Here is a 22,997-nt window from a genome sequence, read left to right as displayed (position 1 = left end):
ACACATCTACCACCCTTAAGTATCACCCGCCTCTCTCTCTACGCAGATCGCCATCATCTCTCACCCAGACTCCTCTCTCCAACAGTCTCCTAACCTGTTTCCCTGCTTCCAGTACCTGCTTCCCTACAATCTCTTCTCCAGCAGACAAAACGGTCTTTTATTTATTTATTTACTTGTTTATTTTTATTTTAAGTAATCTCTACCCCCAACGTGGGGTCTGAACTCACAACCCCGAGATCAAGAGTCATATGATCTTCTGACTGAGCCAGCCAGGCATCCCCAAAATGGTCTTTCTAAATATGAGTTCTAATCATGTCACCCCCGTGCTTAGAATTAACCAACACTTCCCTGCATTTCTTAAGATAGTAATGGGTGGGGGGAGCGCCTGGGTGGTTCAGTCAGTTAAGTGTCCTGATTTCGGCTCAGGTCGTGATCTCAGGGTCATGGGATCAAGTCCCGTGTCGGGCTCTACGCTCAGCGCTGAGTCTGCTTGAGATTCTCTCCCTCTCCCTTTGCCCCTCCCCCCTAAAATAAACAAACAAAATATTAAAAAAAAGAAAGAAAGAAAGAAAGAAACTGGATTCCTTAACACAGTTTCTGGGGCATTTCCTGATCTAGCTGCTGCCCGCCGCTCTAGCCTTACCTGCTGCACTCTTATCTCATTCCAGTCACATTATGTCCATTCTTCAGATGTACTGTTTCTCTCTTGCCTCTGGGTCTAGTACATTCTATTTCCACTGCCTCAAATATGCCTTTTTTTGCTTTATCATGGCACTCATCATTGGGTGTCATGTTAAGTACTACAACCTCTTCAGAGACTTCTGTGTCCCCAGACTTGCTTATGTCCCCTGGGTGGCTTTTCCTATAGCCAATCTGCACTTTTCCTTGCATTATACTCAACCCACAGGGTGGCATCTCCCTCACTAGCCTGCAGCTCTGTGAATTAAGACAGTGGCTCGCTCACTCCCCACTGTATTCCTCTGCCATGGAGCACTGGTCCAAAGGACACTCAACAACTGTTTACTGAATAAACAAACATGCAGTTGATTCTTAAACTCCGATCCTCCTGACTTTGTCCTGGAGATTCAGTTCCGTGTCTCCAGTCACCTGATGGACATCTTACCAGCGCCTAAACTGCATACATACAAAATAACAGAGATCACCTTCTCTTTTACATCTGTTCTCTTCCAAACAGAGTTGAGTAGAGAGAACATGGGCGTGGAAATCAGGGACATCGTCAATGCTCTGCTCTATATCCTATTAGCTGAACAACTTCAGACAAATCTATCTCCAAGCCTTAGGTTTCTCATCTCTGCAATAAAGACAAAAATACCAACCTTATAGAACTAGAAAACGACTGAATGAGATAACACATGTGAAATGCTTGGCTAATGGCAGAGAAGTAATAAATAGTACCTGCGTTCTAAAATTTGAAATTAAGGTTTGCTTCCATCCTTCCTCCCCACCGGCCAACCTCTGTTATCCAGGCAGTTCGTTTTCTCCATTCCAATTGTCCCCCCTCATCTGGGCCCTCTTTCCCTCCTCCCCGGACTGTCTCACCAGCTCGCATGGCTTTGCGCTCGGATTCTCTCACTGGCCGACCGCCCCACACACTGACACCAGACGAGGCTTCCTCCAGGAGAGCTCCCACTGTCACTCTCATGACCAGAACTCTTCCACTGCTCCCCAGTGGCTTAGGATTAAGTTTAAATCATTTAGTCGTCTGACATTCATGGCCTTCCTGGATCTGGCCTCAACAGACCTTGGCTGCCTTATCTTCTCATTAGTCACTTTTACACACAAGGTTGCCCGGCAACAACAAATCAGTTACTGCCCACTCTGTCCACCAGAATTTCCCATCCCTCTTTATGCCTTTGCTCAGCTTCCCTTGGACATGGACACTCTCCCTCCAAGTCTTCAAGTCCAACACTACCCTTCTGTCAATGTCCAGCTCCTTTATCCGTAAAGCATTTCTTGGTCATCCTGGCCACAGCAAAGCTTTCTTTTCTACAAGCGTGCAGTGTCTTTAGTTCGCTCTCCATATTAGCACATTTATCTCTCTCTCTACGTTCATTCTGTCACCCATACACGGAATCTTAGTGCAAGCTTTTTAAGGGCAGCCTCTGGCCATGCCCACATGGCCACATGCAGAAAAGCACCCAGGAAATGGTGGCTGAATGTACAGCCCCACAGAGTCCTGCTGAGTAGCACCAGCATCTGCTGTCCATAGCCAATCAGCTCCCCTGATCAGCTCCTAGAACCGTGCCTGGCACAGAGTGACACTCCACAGGTAACTGTTAAATGAACTCATCCACAGGGAGATCAACTATTGTCTACAGGACAGAAGTTCTGTCCCCATGGCATAAAACATGAAAGAGGACGTGAAGAAGCCTTTTCTCTCCCACAATACTTAGAAATGCCAGCAAGTTTCATGTCTCCCACAAGATACACGGCTATTCTCAGCAATAACTACGGCACGTCATGCTTTGGTATACTGAGTATTTCAGAAGTACCTAGTTTTAACATGTACATAAGAATCATTCTTCAAAATCGTCTCCTTTGGAGAATAACAGAGTTAGTCTAACAATGTCAAAAAAAATTTTTTAGACCTCCCTTTTATATAGCCACAACTTTTTTGAGGGGTGAGGAGCAGAGAGAGAGAACCTTAAGTAGGCTCCACACCCAGCTCGGAGCCCCATGCAGAGCTCGGCTCTCACGACCTTGAGACTATGATCTGAGCTGAAATCAAGAGTCAGATACTTAAACAACTGAGCCACACAGGTGCCCCAGACATCTGTTTGTTTTTTTTTTAACCAAAAGAAGTTGTGGCTATAGGGGTGCTGGGGTGACTCAGTTAAGTGTCCGACTCTTGATTTTGGCTCAGGTCATGATCTCGGTGTCCTGAGATTGAGCCCTATGCTGGGCTCCGTGCTGGGTGCTGAGTCTGTCTCACATTGTTTCCCCCCTCCCTCTGCTCCTCCCCCTGCTCACGCTTTCTCTCTCTCTCAAATAAATAAACAAATAAACAAAATCTTAAAAAAAAAAAAAGATGTCTATTACAGAATGAACACCTTTTCTCATAAGGCTTTCAACTGGCTGAGAATTTATTTCAGAAATAAATTCCAATCTCCTCATCCTTAAAATAGAAAAGGTTTTTTTCAGGGCTTTCATTCCCAAAATTCTATTATTATATAAGCCCCTTTGTAAGTCATGTGTACAGCAATTAGCATTTTTTCCATCAAATTTTATTATAACCCCTACTATGGGCCCTAGCAACACACATGGGCCTCTTGTTAGAGCACCTGTCAGGATGTAGTGTTACCGCTGCATAAGTCATTTATCCCACTCAACTGTGTCCTCCTGGAGGGCCAGGCCCATGGCATGCTCACTTTGGAATCTGCAGTCCTTACTCCGGGAACGTAATAGATGCCTCAGTAGATGTTTATATGAATTAATGACTCAGGTCAGTTATTTGATCCTAAGTCTGTTCATCATACCTAATTACTGGCTCCTTCCTATCCTCAAAGGACAGAGGATTTCTACCACAGGGGGTAAAAAAAAAAAAGGATGGAAGGCTCTTACGGCAACAGCAAATAAAAACTTCTAAGTGCGTCTTTGGCAAAGATAGCATTGCTATGGTAGCAGTTTAAATTCTTCCCACTTGACGTGGTACTTTCAGGAGGCAAAATTCATTGGCATGTCTGCGTGTCCTTTGCTATGTGCCTTAAAATATTAATCACATTACTTAAGAGTCACACTTTATAGATGTGCTTCATTCATTTATTTAGTTCCCCTGAAATAAATACAAGACAGGTAGAACCAAATTAGTTTTAAATCACACCTTAGAAACGATAGTTACCGAAGCACCTTGTCGAGTATCTACAATTATTACATGAAGAAGACGAAAAGACCTGCCTGTTTGGCACGGCGTACCCTTCAGTGATTGGAAATGATCTACTTCTCATTATCCTCCAATCATGCAGACTGACGTCAGTGTCTCCAGAACCTACACACTGCTCTTCCCAGATTCAACAACATAAGCACAGCTATGAGAAAGCTCATTATAAGTTGATGACAAATTGGAAAAAAAAAAAAAACTTTCAATAAAATTATAGGCATGACTCTCACATTTGGGCTTTCCAAACATTAAGGGCTTAAGAGACACCACGTTTCCTTGTCACAGAAGGTACTAAAACCCAGCATATTCTGGAAAGTCCAAATCTACTGCCTGGGCAAGCTAAATAGAGTGTGTCAGGACTGAATCTTTTTATACGACTGTTGACATTTTGCTTAAGTACATAAAAACTGAAAACGGAAACAACCAAAGATTTTAGAATTTTTCAGTTATAATAAAGCTTTTATCAAAGACAAAATATTACTTCATATTCTCTTAAATATTTCTGAAAGCACATATTCCTTCTCTTTAAAGAGGTGGAAACTGAGGCAAGAAAGCTCAATCACTTGTTAGAGCACTCTACATTTCAAAAGCAATGAAAAGCCATGACCCCAAATTAAATTCTCCAATAACCTATTCTTATGAGAAAGGGGCTAAAAGGCTTATTGCTTAACTACAGGATAAACAATGTGAACTATTTCAATGACTGGTCCAGTAAGCCTTAGTGAGCACTGAGTAATATGGACACAGGTTAAAACCCTTGCCCACAGTTTCCCTTGCAATGACACGTGTATATCATAATTAACAGGTAGCCCTGATTTTGGTTAAGAACAGTATTTCTGTACATCCCCACTGGATAGTTACATGCTGCCATCTTCTGATGATGCCCAGTGGAGTGTAAAAATTTTTTCATGAAAAAGTAACGTCAGTAAAACTAAAATCCCCACTTTTCCTGCCAGTAGTGTGCTCAGGAACAAGAAGAGGAAAGACACCAACATAGAGATTACAACACTCTCAAACATAATTCAAGCAGAATTCTAAATGCATAAGCACGTTATAAACTTTTTTTTTTTTTTTTGCAAGTGCCTCGCACGCTTATGTTACTATTCATTCTGAGATAGATCATCAATGACCTTCTGGGTCACTGACTAGGGAGAAAGCTGACTATAAAAAAGAGTGGGAGAAAAAATAAAGGGGGGAGTGCTTCCTTCCACCCCAGGCCCCCTACTGCCTTGAATGAAAGAAGACAGATGGCAGCCCACCTTCCCCTTTAATTAGGAGGGGCAGCTCAGAAGGGGACAGCCCTGTTCACTTGGCACCATCTTTTAACAAACCGTTTCGATGGTAATGCTCTGCTCATTCAGCCTTGTTTCAAACTGTTCTCAATCTTTAATTTACAAACCAAATCTCGGTAAATTTAACTGTGATTAAACTATAGCTCTGAGCACAATACTGTATATAAAGAAGGTATTTAAAGAAGTTTGCTGAATTAATAATTCAGACACTCATATAAGGAGCCTGGAGTGTTTTAAATGAAAAACAGACACCCCAAGACCTACCACCACCACCACTTTGAGATAACATGTGAATTCCCAGGGCACAGAAACCCTAACTTAAATTCATAGTATTCCACACTAGATTTAGAAATTTCTGTTTCTGGTGCCACACCATACATATAGTTACATTGCCTCCTTTACCTTCTAAGTGTTACCGTTTGAGTTGAGAAAAGTCAAGAAAACTCTACAGTAAAAACAGTCCATTTTATGAGGAAGGATAATCCAGTTACAAACTGCAAACTACTCTGCATTTCCATTTGTACTGCATTTTCAAAACCACAGAACCTGGGATTAAAAATGCACTGAGCCACGCAACCACTCCGGAGCTAGGATCGGGTAAAACGCAAACAAACAAAAATGGAAGAGAGGGGTCAAATGTCAGAATTAGGCTGGTGTCCTAAAGTCTTCTGCAGGGGTGATGATGCCTCTGAAGTACTTTCTGAAAGCCCCACATTTTCTATAAATCTAAAGCCCCAAATTTTCTATAAATCATGACCCTTTCTAACATGAAGGAAAACTTCAGTTTCTGTTGACAACTTTAGGTCTTTATACATTGTTATCCCATTCTTACAAGAAGTCTGGTTTTGTTTTGTTTTTTTTCAACATCATTAAATAATTTGTATTCCTCAGACCCTTTCCATTTCCTGACAGGTTTTTAAATTACAGCCTCTTGTCCAGGCACCATTCCTGCCCAGTGTCTGCAGTTCCCCCAGGGGGACTCTCTGTTTTCACGTGTGTCTCGTACATGCACCCTTTCTGCTTCCCAGCGGAAATAAGGACAGTGAGCTGGGGCGGTTTTGCTCGATGTGCTCCTGGCTGCACCATGGAGAAAGCTTTCCCTGTGTCATTGTCACTTAATTAGTGGCAAAGTTCTTGGACTGTTTAAAAAAAAAAAAGAAGAAGAAGAACTTTTTGTTTTCTAATTGATAATAAATTTCAATCCCTTGCTATCTCCAACAAGCAAGCCAGCACGGCGCTAGGTACAGGAAGAGAGACAGAAAAGATAAAAGAAGCAATTAGCTATTTAACAAACTTCATATCCTACTTTCCAATGAAGGGGAAAAAACCCTGGCATTTGCCAGATACTGAGTGTCTAATATAATGTTAGCAAGAGAAAACACGTAGGAGCGATTGGCTAACAAAGAAACAAACAAAACTTACTTTGTTTTCCAGCACAGTGAGCAGGTCGGGAATGAGATGAGGGTAATTCCTTCCTCGGGGCCCCTGCTTTCACTTTGAAAGCTGTGTTTATGCTTACATCCAGATCTGCTGTGGCACTCCAAAATGCCTGCACTTCGCAGGACGCCCCGAGTTCACGGTTCATCTCAGAAGCCCCGAGGACCAGGAGTCCCCTGCACAGATGGCGGCGACCTCTGGGCACCACGTGGCATCACTGCTGTTGTTAGCAGACACACGCCCGGGACACCCACTTGTTACCTCAGGAACCAGGCCATCAGCAGATAACTGCTCAGATGAGCGTCCAGAGTCTCCAGCCTCTAGCATGCCCAGGTTCAAGGTTGGAAAATGCACGGAGACGAGAACCACGCAGTCAGCAGTATTCTGCGCCATTAACTTTCTGGTACTTAAACGCCGGTCTGAAGAAGAGTGAAAGGTACACAGTTACAAGGAATATTTTACTCGTCATTGGGACTGGCAGTTACTGTGTACTGGGTCACATCTCGCTCTTTAAAATTGCATTTAAAAACCCCTAGGACAGGATTGTTTTCATTTCCTCTGTGAAAACGACAGAAAACCAATAGAAAATAAAAACAGGGGAAAAGTATAATTCTGCTTAAAAATGTAACCCTTAATCTCATCTGCTTAATTTTTTAAAACTCCAGAAGTAAAACAAAGAAACAGAAAGCATATAAATTCGGTTTGTTTTGAAAAATTACTTCATCCGCATACTGTCCAGCTCATAGAAACAAACCTCCTTCCAGCAAAACGGGACACTTTGACCTTGTTTACTGTAGTGTTTTGAAACTGCCGACTCGTAACTCCTGACATCACCGGACATGCATTAGCACCTTAACTGCTGTTGGCTGCACATGGGGCGACCCTGATGGTCTTCCATCGCCCCCTGGTTGAACAGACCCTCCCCAGAACAGTAAGGATACTGGCCTTAGCATTAAACCCCCGGAACTCACATGAGATCTTTTGTAAGTGTCCTTCTCTGGTCACTTTTATAAAAAAACAAAAGCACCGAACATCTGATACTTTTTAAAGTCCTAGCATCCAGGACCTAGCACGGATCATTCTTCCTGCCCAAGAAAAGAGCTTCCTCTCTCACCAATCACCATATTGGCAAGAATTTCCACCACAGAGCTTTATGAATAGAAGATCCCAAGCTACTGTCTCCCAACAGAAAATTCCCACAAGCTTTCCTAGAGGATAATTAATTTTGCTAAATTTTAGAGTTTCAAAGAGTACTGCATTTTAAATCTTGACAAAGTCATATTATTCCATTTTTAAAAAATTTCATGGAATATGCTCTTGGTGTCATATCTGAGTGCTGCATTTTGAAAGAAATCATTTTCTCCTGCAAGTCTGACACATACCCTTCCATGGTCCTCAACTCTTATTCTAGATATATCCGAATCAAACCAAAGGATAGTTGTTAATAGTTGTTAATCCCTGGAGTAAGTCACCATTAAATTTGGGGGGAACATCTCCCATAATCCACCTCTTCAAATAAAACTAAATTCTGGTCCTATAATGGCAGTGCAATTTTACAGAGAAGTAACTAAACACCCAAGTTTAACCTATCTGAAATCAATCATAATAATTATATTCTTGTTCTTTTCCTGAAACAACTTAACAAAACACCAAGTCCTCAAACTCGAGTCATCAAGAAATAAGGAACACGAAAAATACATATTTGAGCAATCATGGCCCTTGTTTGTCAGAGAGAAGCAGAAAAGAAAAACATCCAGAGTTAATAAAATTAATTAACTCTAGCTAAAGGACTACTTAAAAGCCCCTCCAAATGTCATGCTGTTACTATGACAACTTCAAAACTGCTTTGAGAAAATGTGAAGGATTTGAAGATCCATGATAAAACAAGTGTCATCGAGCCTGCGAGAAATTACTTTCATTTACAAGAGGCAGCAGAAAGGCTAAATGGCCATTTACAATTCTGAAATATCAGATCGTTCGTTACCTTCTGAGAGATGCTGCACTCTTCATTCAGATCATGAAAAGAGTAATAAGTAAATGAACAGCTCTCTCAGTCATCGGAACCATTTTGATTTCAGTCCTGCAACTCTACTACTCCCATGGTCTATCTAGTTGCTATATTATTTTTATAATGAAAGCAAAGTCTGATTCAATCTGAAAGGGAGGGGACAAAAAAATCCCTAACTGTCTCTTGTTTCCAAGTACAAATAGGCAGGCACACACTAACTCCGATTTTTTAGATGTCAATAATGAAACAGAAAAAGAAAACAGCATTTTTTTCCCCCTTAAAATTCCTGCTTTTAGGTATTTAGACTGATTTACATTTTACGTAATCTTGATGGCTCAATCAGGAAGTAAAAATTTTAAGTGCGTGTGTTACAGACGGGAGGAATCATGTGACCCACAGCAAAGAAAATTATGCAGCAGACGAGCACACTAAGAAAAATAAGCTTATAACAGGGTTTTAAAAATACTGTCTTTCGGATTCATTGAATCGTGAATATATTATGGCTTTTGAGAAACAATAATTTGTTTGGAAGCCTTGGAAATAAGCCCTCAGGACATTTTTTAAAAATATTAGGAGATCAAAGCAATTCGCAGTAAGAAGTGAAAGTTTAATTAATAAAGGAAGAGCTTCTGTGAAGATCATATCCATCCAAGGTTTATTTTAAGGGCGATATTTCAATGTTATTTGAAGATCAGGCAATACATAATTGTAATCAAACAAAACATCAGTTGCAGCTATGTATAAATACTTATGCTTTATTTAATGTATAGTGCTGTGTGTTCCTGGAGCACGAAGGAGAAAATTATTTAGATTTATCCAGCTCCACCCAAGTTCTATAGATTTCAGTGGTCACTGTATTTTATTACAGCAAATACATTCTCAAGAGGAAAATGTCAATGCATTGATATTTTTATCTGCAGATCTAAACTAGTAAAAGATCATCATTAAACAGTATCTGAATTATCCTTTGTGTTAAATAAATTATGCCGCAGACATGAGACCATGTTCACTTGCTCTGGAAATCAAAAAGTAGGATATGAATGTTAAAACATTCATGACTGTGATGGGTTGACTGATAGATGACTTACTGTTATACAAAAACTACCTACGACCTATCCTCTGTGCTACTTCTCTAAAATAGAATATGTTAATGTAAAGATATTTGAAATTGGAGAGGTTTGGTCTGTGGTTGTCTGTTTTTCAATGCAACTTCTGTTACTGATACTTTAACAAGTAAATTATTAATACCCATAATAAACAACATGGTTCAGAGTAGGTATTTGTATCTCTTAGATATTACTTGTATCACTTGAATGTTTCACAATTTTCAAAATGCTTTTCACATTTCTATTTCAGCTTTTTAGAAAAATGTATACCACAGCTCTGGGCAAATGACAGGACAAGGTCTGGGTGGGTACTTCTTGATTACTAGCTCACGTTGATTTCTTTAATTCTTAAACATAAGGGGTAGCTGGGCAAAAGAAGAAATTATTAGGAAAAACAGAAGTCTTCCAGAAGGGAAGCTTGAGGCAGATTAGGAACAGTTAGGAAAAGTAAGAAGCACAAATTCTCCAAGGCAGAGTATTAAATGACATGGGGATCACCTTACTGAACTTGCTATCATAGTGGTTGGCTGAATTAAGGAAAGATGAATTGGTTACCAAGAAATATCCCCCAATAAATTCACAGCACAGACTAGCTCTGCCACTTGCCTAGACCATGGCTTATTGAGAATAAACCTCAGGGAATATACATTTCAACTCCCCAATTCCCAATAAGTCAGGAAATTAGAGAAGTTAAGAGACTTTCCTATGTGGCACAAACTCGCCGCTGAAACTGGACCCGAGATTTCTGACTTTCCTAGGCTAGCGTTCTTTTTCACTGCGTGCCGCCTTCCATCTATGACCTGAGGTTCAAGTAAGTCTCCAATGAGCAGAGCCCTGGTTGCTTATCTCAGTGGTGAAGAACTGAAGTAGGGTGAAGACTGAAAGGGGCTCACTCGGGACCACTCAGTCCCTAACTCACAGGCCCCCTGACCCTTGTTACTGCTATCTCGGTCCTCCACCAGCCTGTGCTGAGCATCATACTTTCTGAGCTGGAAGGAGACAGGGCAAATTCTGGGCTGAGGGGTAAAGCTCTGAGAGCTGGTCCCAGTTCCTCTTCCTGGCTCCTCCCTTCCACACATATATCACAGACTCCTCATCTTTTTTCCAGTGGGAAAATCAAGACACTAAAATAAGAAAAAGCACTTGTTTGGGGTCACATCTCAGCTTCACTGGGATTTTGGACACACGTGAATAAGAGAATATTCTAGAAAAACTAAAATTAGCTCCTACTTTATAACCTTCACCAAAATTAATTCTGTGAAGATTTAAGAGTTAAATGTAAACAGGGGTGTGGGGGGGAGAGAATACAATCAGAAGGAAACATTTCTGACTTAGAGATAGGAAAGGAATTAATGAAAAAAGTAACAAAAGGCTACATAATGGGAATCAAGCTGACTACATTGTCAGGTACAATACATGTCCTGTATGTCCAAACAGCAGCTGAAGTGAAAGGTAAAGAAGAAATGGAATACTTCCAAAAGGGTAGTAAACTTTCTATCATTTATCAATGTATAAGGTACAAGATATTAACAGACTAGGCACTCCAAAATATACAAGGCCAATTAACATGAAAAAGTGTTGAATTTCACTAGCAAACATCAAGATTTTTTTTCAGCCATCAAATTCACAAAGATGGACAACAAAAAGAGTAACCTAGTGGAGTGAGATGAGCCCATCAGTTCAGGAAACCAACAGTATCTTTTTATAAGCCTTAAAACTGTTCTGACTCATAACAGGTCTATAAATACAACCTCGAGAAACAATCACAGATACACAGAAAGATAACTGTACAAGGACATACTTACAATGACCTAAAATTGCTATTAAATATCTTTTTTTTTTAAGATTTTTTATTTATTTGAGAGAGAGAGAATGAGAGAGAGCGAGTACATGAGAGGGGGGAGGGTCAGAGGGAGAAGCAGACTCCCTGCCGAGCAGGGAGCCCGATGCGGGACTCGATCCAGGGACTCCAGAATCATGACCTGAGCCGAAGGCAGTCGCTTAACCAACTGAGCCACCCAGGCGCCCATGCTATTAAATATCTAAAGTGGAGGGGAGCTTAAGACTAAGTGTTTAATGGAGAATACTTAATAACAAGATACGATGTTAGGTGAAAATGCTGGATATAAAGGTATGTATGATGAGTATGGTATCAGTGCTGCTAAGTAAGAAAGGAAAGGGGAGAGGGAGGGAGGCACAGACAAATAGGGAATACAAAAGCTGATCTCAAAAAGATACTGGAAAAGAATAATTTGAAAAGCTGAAGAAGGGGCAGAGAATTTAGATTTTTCATTACTTCTTTATAATATTGAGATATTGAGATATGACATTTTCTGAAACAAACCTTGTTTTGGGGGCACTTGGGTGGCTCAGTCCATTAAGTGGCTGCCTTTGGCTCAGGTCATAATCCCAGGGTCCTGGGATCGAGCCCCATGTTGGGCTCCCTGCTCAGCGGGAAGTCTGCTTCTCCCTCTCCCTCTGCCTCTCTCCTCACTTGTACTCTATCGCTCTCTCTCAAATAAATAAATAAAATCTTAAAAAAAAAAAGAAACTTTGTTTTTATAATTGGGAAAATGTTACTTAAACTAATGAACATCCTATAAATATTTTTCAGCCATATAAGATAATTAAAATATTTGCAAAGACCTTTTTAACAAAAGAATGCTTATACTTTTTTTTTAAAGATTTATTTATTTGAGAGCAAGAGAGCATGTGCATGAGTGGGGGGGAGGGGCAGAGGGATAGAGAGAGAGGGAGAGAGGATCTCAAGCAGACCCCATGCTAAGTATGCAGCCCGATCCAACGACACAGAGATCATGACCTGAGCCAAAACCAAGAGTTGGACGCTTAACCGACTGAGCCACCCAGGTGCCCTGAGAATGCTTATACTTTATTAAATGCAAAAAAGAAATACAAAACAATATGATCTTAAAATATGCAAAAACTCACATTAAAAAGACAAGAAGAATATGCAACAAGATGTTAAAAAGGGTTGCCTTTCAGCAGTACTACTGTGTGTGATATTTTTTCCATACCTTACATGTTTTCTACCATTGTCATATATTCTTTTCAGGACAATAAATATATCATTATTATAGGACTGATAGATCAAGAAGATGCTACTATTAACAGTTAAATTTCAAAATACAGAAGGTCTACAATCACCAAAATCTGTCCTGTTCCTAAGGGATTTTTATCTTTTTCAATTTAAGAACCAGTGGTACACCCTTCAGAAAACAGGCGTTGGTGAGTGTGTAGGAGGTGGAAACAAAGCCCACTCCTTAGCTGTCAAGCTGTTTTCTCCCTGTAACAGCTCTGTGAGGGTCATACTGAAGCATGAGGATCTCAACAGCAGGACGTTATTAGGAAAATACTGAAAAAGGTCGATGGGAGAGGGGTAATAAGTGGCCAAAAGAGGAAGGCAGGAGTCCACAAAAACAACAGAAACATCAAGACCGAAGGTTCAAAAAATCATTAGATCCAAAATAATTCAAAGGGCCTTGAAGAGATACATGTGTATCTATGTTCATAGCAGCATTATTCACAAGAGCCAAAAGATGGAAGCTACCCCAGTGTCCACTGTTGAATGAATGGCTAAACAAATTGTGGTATATAAATACAAAGGAATATTATTCAGCCCCCCAAAGTAAGGAAATTCTGACACACGCTTCAACAAGGTTGAACCGTGAGGCTGTTATGCTAAGTGAAATAAACCAGTCACAAAAGGACAAATACTGTATGAATCCACTTATATGAGGTACCTAGAGTGGTCAATCCACAGAGACGGGGGTTGGGGGGAGGGGAAAGGAGGAGTTGGTGTTTAATGCATATGGCGCTTCAGTCTTGCAAGATCAGAGGGCTCTGGAGATGGACGGTGGGGACAGCCGTTCAACAATGTGAATGTACTCAATGCCACCAACCCGCAGACTTCTAAATGGTGAAGACTGTGAATTTTACACTGTATTTTACAATTAATACACACAAACACACACACGAAAGAAGAAAGAAAGAAAGAAAGAAAGAAAGAAAGAAGAAAGAAAGAAAGAAAGAAAGAAAGAAAGAAAGAAAGAAAGAAAGAAAGAAAGAAAGAAAGAAAGAAAGGCATTAGAATGCGAAGTCCTGAAAAAGGCTTCTGATTTTGCATGTCAACGGCACAGTATCAGAGTAAAATAGACCTTACTTCTGATAGTGGATTTTTAAGCATAATCACAGAAGTCAGCTCAGCAGCACAGAAGATCAAAACTGAAAATAAGAAGGGACATCATGTGTAACTTGAAGAGAACATACCAGACCTCTCTGTGGTTTTTTGAGACCCTCTCATTATAGCCAGCTTGAAAAATTCCCCACAACTAGGAAAGAACCTGCAAGCCCAAGCAACATAATGATGTCTTCTCCTCAGCTAACAGGAAAGAACACAGCTGTGAGGGAAACTCTGAGTATCCTAGAAATGTACTCTATCCTTATTGCAAACTGCTGTCACAGAACTGAAGAATTTGGGGGTTGAACAAAGGCCCTCAGGTAAAGCTATTCCAGGGACCCAGACACCCAGAGAGCTTGCCCAGGCTCACTCAGTAATGCTGGATTTAAAGACAAACCCCTCGAGCACAGTTACGGTTTCCTTGTTATGTCTTTTTTTTTTTTTTTAAAGATTTATTTCTTCATTTGAGAGAGAGAGGGAGAGCGGGAAGGTCAGAGGGAGAGGGAGAGAGAGAATCCCAAGCCGACTCCATGCTGAGCGTGGAGCCCGATGCAGGGCTCGATCTCATGACCCTGAGATCACGACCTGAGCTGAAACCAACTGTCAGATGGCGCCAACCAGGTGCCCCTGTTATGTCTTATTTTCTAAAGGGCACTTTATTAAAGCTAAGAAGAATAGCATAATTGGAATGCTCTTTCTGTAAGTAATTTTATTAAGTCTGTTCAAAAAATATTTTTTTATTTTTTTTTATTTTAAAAAAATTATTAACATATAATGTATTATTTGTTTTCAGGGGTACAGGTCTTATAATTCATCAGTCTTACACAATACACAGCACTCCCCACAACACATACCCTCCCCAGTGACCATCACCCAGCCACTCCATCCCCTCCACCTCCCTCCACCCCCCTCCACTCCAGCAACAAAAAATATTTATTGAGTACATAGTACATCCTGTATACTATATACGAGGCACTGGGCTAGGTGCTGGATGGTGAGCAGGATGTCCTCACCCTTCCTGCATCACACTAGCAATTATGATTTAAAGGAGGCATAGGGGGCTATTGGTACACACAGAGGGGGCTCCGATCTGGTCTAGGAATGGAAATCTATAAGAAGTGACACTTTCAATAACAGACGTTATTATGTCATTGTAGCAAGCTTGATTGATTACTACTATGGGTCAGACAGTTTTAGGCACTTTCCATGAACAGATTAACTTTCACTACAGTCTTACAGAACAGGATTTTAAAGGTAAGAAAACTGAGGCAGGGAGTGGTCACAGAACTATCCCACGGCTGGGTCAGACCCCACTGAGCACTTATTCAGAATCTGCTTTGAGGAGAACCCAATCTAAGACGAGAAAATGATACAACTTAGATCAAAACATTCAGCAAAGAGAGGAGCTGCTCTGAGTAAGAGAAGTAGGGCAAACAGAGCAGGAGAACTACAGGGGGGAGAGGCTCGGGCTGGGAGGCAAGGACAGGAGAGTGGGGCAAGGGTGGAGGATCAGGAGCGGTAGGAAGCCTGTCATCAGGAACTTTGGAGGGTGGAGGGACTGAAATCCACTGCGAGTTTTCGTCAAGTTCTGCTGTGTGGGGTGGGACGTACTCTCTTCTCCGTCTCTGCCTGAATTCTAGTGCTTTGATGACTTCTTTATGCATGGGGTGAGAACACAAACCCCACAGAGGCCCCAGTCGATTTGGGGACAAGAGATTACAGAGATGGGTAAGAGTTCAGGTGGAGAAGTGACATGATGTGGATGCTTTTTAGAAGCATCACTCTGGATGCAGTCAGGGAGATGCATGCATACGGAACGGGCTGGGGGAGACCAGCGACAGCAGGGAGAGGGGTGCTAATAAGGCAGTAGCTGTGGTAGGTGATGAAAACTGGCAGGGACACACTGGAAACAAGCAGAGAACTAGACCAGATTTGGTTTCTTTGTAGATTTGGAAGGGGAGGAGAGAGAAGGGTCAGTAAGTCACAGGTTTCAAGCCTGGGTAACTTGGATCAGTTTGGAATCTGCTGGATATGAGGTGCTAGCAACATATCAAAGTGGAGAGGTGCCTGGGTGGCTCAGTTGGTTAAGCATCTGCCTTCAGTTCAGGTCATGATCCCAGGGTGCTGGGATCAAGCCCCCCATCGGGCTCCCTGCTCCAAAGGAAGTCTGCTTCTCCCTCTCCCTCTGCCCCTCCCCCCGATCATGCTCACTCTCTCTCTCAAGTAAATAAATCAAATCTTTATTTAAAAAAAGATATCAACGTGGAAATGTCCAGTTGGCATCTGAATACAAAGCATGGAGCTTGGAGATGGAGAGGAAGAACCTGCAAAGAAGAATGAGGAGAACAAGCCGAAGGGGCAGGGCAGGGTCTAGAAGGCCAGAGGAGAGGACATCACTGCTGTGACGTCATGCATGGAAGCTAAGAATCCAGACATACCTGATCCATGTGGCAACAGCAGGATAGGAAGGCGACCACTGGCTTTGGCCAGAGAGTATCAGTTTGGTCACAGGTACAAAAGCCAGCCTGGAATAGCCCGAGGAGGGGGCAGGAATGAGGAAGTGGAGGCAACAAATACAGGCAATTCTTCCAAGGAGTCTGGCCCTGGCAGAAGTGAATGGAGGGAGGACCAAAAGGCAAGGCAACACTGAAGGTCTGTGTGTGTGTGTGTGTGTGCGCACACACGCGCGTGCATTTAGTTAGTAAGCCATGCATAGGTTTAAATCCTCATCAGGAGAAGCAAATGACAGGTATCAAGTCAGAGAGAACATCTCTGAGAAGGTGAGGGAGGCTGGGGCTGGGATCCAGGGCCATGGGCCTGAGGAAGGACTCCTCTTCCACGTTCTGCTTGCTGAACAAGCAGAACAAGGCAGGCACAGATGAAGTGTATGGACGGGGCAAGAACCTGAGTGAGCTCGCCTCCGGCTTCTTTTTCCTCTGTGACACATAATTGCAGCTACAGAGGAAAGGGAGTGGGGTGAAGGAGTAAACAAGTAGTGTGTGCAGGAGCTGCTGGGGGATGAGAGAGGGCTGGGATGGCAGGGAGGAAAGGTGACTTCGTAGAATGCGTTTCTCCCATATGTCAAATCAGGCTTTGTGCAGGTACTCTGTGCACCCGTGGCATTTACCAAACAACACCGAGAACATAAACAAAAACTCGAAGACTTTGAGCAGACCTCATGAGAAGTCTCATCTTCAATATTGTCAGATCCAGTAAGTCAGCTGTAATAATATCAATTTTCCTCAGGCCTTAACCACATATGTATGACAAAGACAAATACTTCACATAGACTATGATGGCCATCCTGTGACAATGTGTAGAAAGCTCATACTTCATTCTATGGGCAAACCTGGTTTGTATGAGTAACCAAAACGTCGTATTTCACCTGGAATTACATCATCGACAGTGCATTAGCAACCTTCGCGTTTGGCCTGACCTGGATTTTGCTTTTGGGTATGTGCACACAGGATTATAGTGAGGGTCAGACACTTCCCTCCTTCCAAAATCGTGTGGAGAAGACGAGTGGGCAAAAAGGCCTGCTGCAGCCACTTCTCCCAGACTCAGCTCTAGTTCCGGCTCTGGCCAGGAAATCGCTAGAGAAAGCAAAAATGGGCCAGGAGCTGAGTACAACTGTACAAGTCCAAACACAGGCTAGAGAAGGTGGTAGGTATTTCGAGTGAGTGGATTTTTTTACTTGAGTTAACTAAGCAAAGCAGGAGAGGAAGACATGAGCTTAAAAGAGTATCTTTCCTTGTAAAATCTTTTTACAGAGACAAAAGCAATTCTAGTAATTAGCATGAAGTGCCTCTTGTATTTTCGGGCATATATCTCCCATGGAGCTCAAAAGAAAATCCTTTAGTTCTACACTCTTTTGCAGGAGAATGGGAATTAAAAGTAAAATCTGACCAATTCAACCAACTAGGAAGTCTCCTGTGAATAGCGAGACACCTGAATCATAGGATAGTGTCATATACTTTTGCTTTCTGGTTTTTCTTTCTAAAAAAATTTCCTATTTGCGTATGTTTTTATTATGAAAGTAATACAATGTTACTACTGGCCAAAAGTTACATAGTGCTTACTATGACCCAGCACAGCTCTAAACCTTCAAACACTCTTATTCTCCGGGTTTTAGGGCAAAGCACAGAGGTGTAAGTCCTTTGCCTGTTAGGGACTAGGAGAGCTGGTATCCCAACCCGGACAGGCCAGCATCAGAGTCCTGTGCTCAACCACTGCACCACAGTGCCATAGCACGAAAACACGAAGTTAAAATTGTAACATTCAGGGTGTCAAAAAGAGACTATCACCATTTATTTTACCTTCCTAATAGAATAACTGGTATGTTTCCTATTCATCCTTTGGTTTTCAAATTAAGGAATCTTTTAAAAGAAAATCGTTTTTTACTATATTCAAGCAAAAATACTATGTAAAACTGTTTACCAAAAACCTTTCCAAGTAGAGAGTCTACTCATACGCAAGATTTGTTTCAAGTCAGCATATCTATTTTTGCATACAATGTGCACAAGTTATTAAAACAAATTTTTCTTCACAAGCTTCTTTACATTATGAAAAATTTCCTTTTTAAGAGTAATATTTTTTAGGGGCACCTGGGTGGCTCAGTCGGTTAAGCATCTGCCTTCAGCTCAGGTCATGACTCCAGAGTCCTGGGATGGAGCCCCACATCGGGTTCCCTGCTCAGTGGGGAATCTGCTTCTCCCTCTCCTTCTGCTCCTCCCCCTGGCTCATGCTCTCACTCTCTCTCTAATAAAATATTTTTTTTTAAGTAATATTTTTTAGTCTGACCCACACTTAATTATAATGAGTTCCAAATCAGTCATGTTGAATCCATGCATATCCAGTTTTCAAATAAGAACGATTACTGTTTAGTTCTCTGTGAAGTTGCCTGCAGGCTGAGGCTGGATCTCACACATTTGATGATATTATTTCTTTGCAGATAAGAGCACTATATTTAATGTGGGAACGCTGGAACTTCAGCCTCAGCTGGGTTAGCAAGCAAAAAAACGGGCCCCCATATAGCATCTGTCATTTTGACATTTTGACGCAAATGTTCCATTAAATAGAAGTCCAAGACAGCCAGCCACTTGACGCTTATTAAAGTTGACCAATATGAACTCATTTCCTAGACTTAAGTGCATGCCACGTGTGGTCTAAACAAACATTCTTCAGTTTCCTCTGAAATAGACCAACACATATATGGACAACTGACTTCAACAAAGGTGCCATAACAATTCAATGAGTCAAGGAAATTTCTTCTCAACAAATCATACTAGAACTGGGGAAACACGAAAAAAAAAAATGAACCTTCACCTCTACCTTACCCAATACACAAAAATTAATCTGTGATGGTTCATAGACCAAAGCACAAAAGTTTAAAATATAAGATCTCTACAAGAAAACACAGCAGGATATCTTCACAACCTTGGGAAGGCAGATTACTTAGAAAACAATAAGTACTGATAATATAGAGGGAAACTTTGGTTAATTATGTGACTTCAGAATTAAAATCATCTGCTCATCAGGGGCACTTGGGTAGCTCAGTTGGTTAAGCATCCGACTCTTGATTTTGGCTCAGGTCAGGATCTCAGGGTCCTGGGATCAAGCCCTGCATTGGGCTCCCTGCTCAGCAGGGAGTCTGCTTCTCTCCCTCTGCCCCTCCCCCATGCTCTCGCACTCTCTCTCTTTCTTAAATAGATAAATCTTAAAAAAAAAAAATCTTCTGCTCATCAAAAGACATTTTTAAGAAAATGAAAGGTAAGCCACAGACTGGAAGAATATATTTGCATCACAATTTTCTGAGATATCTGTATCTATATAGATACAAAGATCACCATATATATATATATATATATAAATCTCTTATGAATCAGTAACAATAAGACTCAGTGAGTATAAAAATGACCCCCTCAAAAATTAAAAATGGGTAAAATATGAAACAGATACTCCAAAAAGGAAGATCTACAAATGTCCAATAAGAACATGTTAGTCATCAAGGAAATATAAATTAAAAATCACAATGAGAAATCACTTCATATCCAGAAGAAAGGCTAAAATCAGAAAAACCAACAACATACAAATGCTGAGAAGGAATTGGAGCACCTGAAACGCTCATCTACTCCTGGCTGGGGCGTAAAATGGTACAATTACTTTGGAAAACTGCTTGGAAGTTTCTCATGAAAATAAACATACACATCTGGTACGGCCCAGCAATTAAGCCTAAATCTCAAACAGGATGTGAGTGAGAGAGAATGCACTCACAGCAGCTTAACACCCATAACAGCCAAAAAGATGAAAGCAACTCAAATGTCTGTCAAGAGGAAAATGGAGTGACAAATTGGGTCTATTCATGTAACAGAATGCCACCCAGCAGTAAAGGAAGAATGAACACTCATACACAACACAGAACTGGGGTGAGAGGCCAAACTTGAAAGAGTACATGCTCTATGATCCCGTCTATATGATCGTCAAGAACAGGAAAAAAGTGGGGGCGCCTGAGTGGCTCAGTTGGTTAGGTGTCTGCCTTCAGCTCATGTCATGGTCCTGGGGTTCTGGGATCGAGCCCCACGTCGGGCTCCCTGCTTGGTGGGGAGTCTGCTTCTCCCTCTCCCTCTGCCCCTCCCCCTGCTCATGCCCTCTCTCTCTCACTTGCTCTCTTTCTCTCAAGTAAATAAATAGAATCTTAAAAAAAAAATACAGGAAAAAAGAATTCTATAGTGACAGAAATCAGAAAGCATTTGCCAGGGATGGAGAGTGCCTGGATGGGGGCATGAGAGAACCTGGATGGTGGAAATGTTCTATATGTTAACTGTGGTTTGGTTACGTGAGTATATTTGACATAGTTGTTATACCACATGTAAATTTTACATCTATTAAAAAGGAGGGCTGGGGGCACCTGTTTGGCATAGTCAGTTAAGCATCCAACTGCTGATTTCAGCTGAGGTCATGATCTCGGGGTCATGAAATTGAGCCCTGTGTCGGGCTCCACACTCAGCATGGAGCCTGCTTAAGGTTCTCTCTCTCTCCCTCTCCCTCTGCTCTACCACCACTTCCCTCTCTCACTCAAAAAAAGGGGGAGGGAGGGCAGATAGGCCTCCCTAAATGTCATCTTATCCCCAAGTCCTCCTGAAGAATGTGTTTTGATTTGCACCCCTTGGCCCCACCAAAGGGAAACCGTATCTGAACTACTTTCAGTAACAGACAACCAGTTTGACAACTATCACGGCTATCTCATTTCTTTGGGACCACCTGTACAAGGTATCGTCTCCAAATGAAAAGAAGGAACTTGCTGGGTTTCCTCTCATCCAACAGTAACAGTCAATCAATATTCCAGATTCCAGAACCAGTGCAAGAGTGTTCTAAAAGCTCACAGATTGTCCTTTTCAGACTCATCAGTTTTCAATATACAACTGATAACCTGTATTCAACACATTCCTCACCTCCAGCAGGTTATAGGGGATAGATGGAAGAAAGTGAATTGGGGAAGGAAGGTACCTAGAACAGGCTGATGATATTCGTTCTAGCCAATACCAGAAATAAAACTACAAGCATGTCCTGCTTGCCTGGGAGCTCAGGACATATCGGTATTCTCTGTATCTGCTTCCAGGGGCATGGCCTCAGAGGGCCTGCTCTTGGATTCAGAACTGTCCAAAAGGCTCTAAGCTGGTAAACACCTTAAAGGAAACAGAAGTCAAAACACCAGAGGACCTTTATAATCTTCAGTTGCCTCTATGCCACTACACACAGAATAATTAATACCCAACTGTACTACTTTGCAAATTCTAGAGATAGATTTGGGGCTCCTGGTACTATACAGAGATCAGGCAGGCATGAGAAGATTCTGCTTTAGGTTCAGTTATGTTGGGGTCCCTAACTATGGAAGACCTCTGGGGAAGATCTCCAGGGATTTTTCACAAGAAAATGGCTATTTTTTTCCAAGTAAAATGAGGGAATGATAAGACTGGAAATATCAATTCAGAATTTCTTCTAAGACACAAATGGATACCACTTGTGTCAGGGAAGTTAAAGGACTAATTAGCTAACATCTAATTTTTTCCATCCGCATCTACTGTGCATTTTCAGAAACTACACAACAAATACAAGAAAGGAATGATCAATAAGAATTTGGAACTTTTTTTCCACGAAGGGAATGAGAAGGAAGAATATGAGATGCTTCTTGCAAGAAAGGAGAGAAGTAGTGTGAGGGTCTATCCCCTAAGGAATATAAGCTCTGGAAATGAAGTAATAGGAGGTTCTCTCCGGAACTCTTATGCCAAAGGGCAGAGAAGAAATTTAAAAGTAAGCATACCCACACAATTTATACTTGTCTTAAGATCAGGAACAACTGATCTTAATTTATATTTATAGATTCTTAATTTATGATTTATAGATTTTTTTTAATGACCAAGTTGGATGTTTTACAAGATGCATCTTTTCTTCTAGCAACAAAGCTAGAAGAGCCTGAGAGGACTCTGTGATTAATGGTGATTGCCTCCATGGCAGGAAAGCGTTATCGGTGTAATAACATCAGCTCATTGTTCCTTCCCGGCCAAATTTTTCGGGATTAGCCTCCCCAAACCCCCAATACCCATGCAGTTCTTGTGCCCCCATCACATCTTTCTCCGGGCTGATTTAATTCTTCAGATATACTTCTGACAAATCAACAAATCCAAGAACTGCCCATTTATTAGGGACTGAATGTTTGTGTCCACCCCAAAATCCGTAAGTTGAAATACTAATCTGATGGTATGAGGAGGTGGGGCCTCTGGGACGTGATTAGGCCATGAGGGTGAAGCCCTGCAGAATGGGGTGAGTGTGCTTATAAAGGAGACTCCAGAGCTCCCTTGCCCCTTCCACCACATGAGGACACAGCAAGAAGACAGCTGTCTATGAACTAGCCTCCAGAACAGTAAGGAGGAATACATTTCTGTTGTCTGTAAACCACCCAGTCTATGGCACTTTGTTACAGTAACCTAAGCTAAGATGCCATTTCAAAATGGTGGTGATCAGGGCACATGAAAGAGCCCACTGCAGTTATTAAAAAAAA

At 41.6% G+C, this 22,997-nt stretch overlaps 1 long non-coding RNA gene across 2 annotated transcripts in view; it reads right to left on the bottom strand.

Moving 5' to 3' along the window:
• Positions 1 to 22,997, bottom strand: part of LOC123835300 (uncharacterized) — a 220,842-nt gene that overhangs the window by 62,818 nt on the left and 135,027 nt on the right. For both annotated transcript variants that reach the window (XR_010406372.1, XR_010406373.1), the window contains one exon: positions 6,613 to 7,046. This is a non-coding gene — a long non-coding RNA (uncharacterized LOC123835300). The remainder of the gene's footprint in view (positions 1 to 6,612; positions 7,047 to 22,997) is intronic.

The sequence above is a fragment of the Mirounga angustirostris genome, unplaced genomic scaffold (genome assembly GCF_029215605.1).
Source record: "Mirounga angustirostris isolate CCGP_5_RB_7025 unplaced genomic scaffold, mMirAng1.0.hap1 SCAF_12, whole genome shotgun sequence".
NCBI classification, from domain to species: Eukaryota; Metazoa; Chordata; class Mammalia; order Carnivora; family Phocidae; genus Mirounga; species Mirounga angustirostris.
Note: the sequence above shows the minus strand (reverse complement) of the source record. Positions and strands in the feature narration are given on the sequence as shown.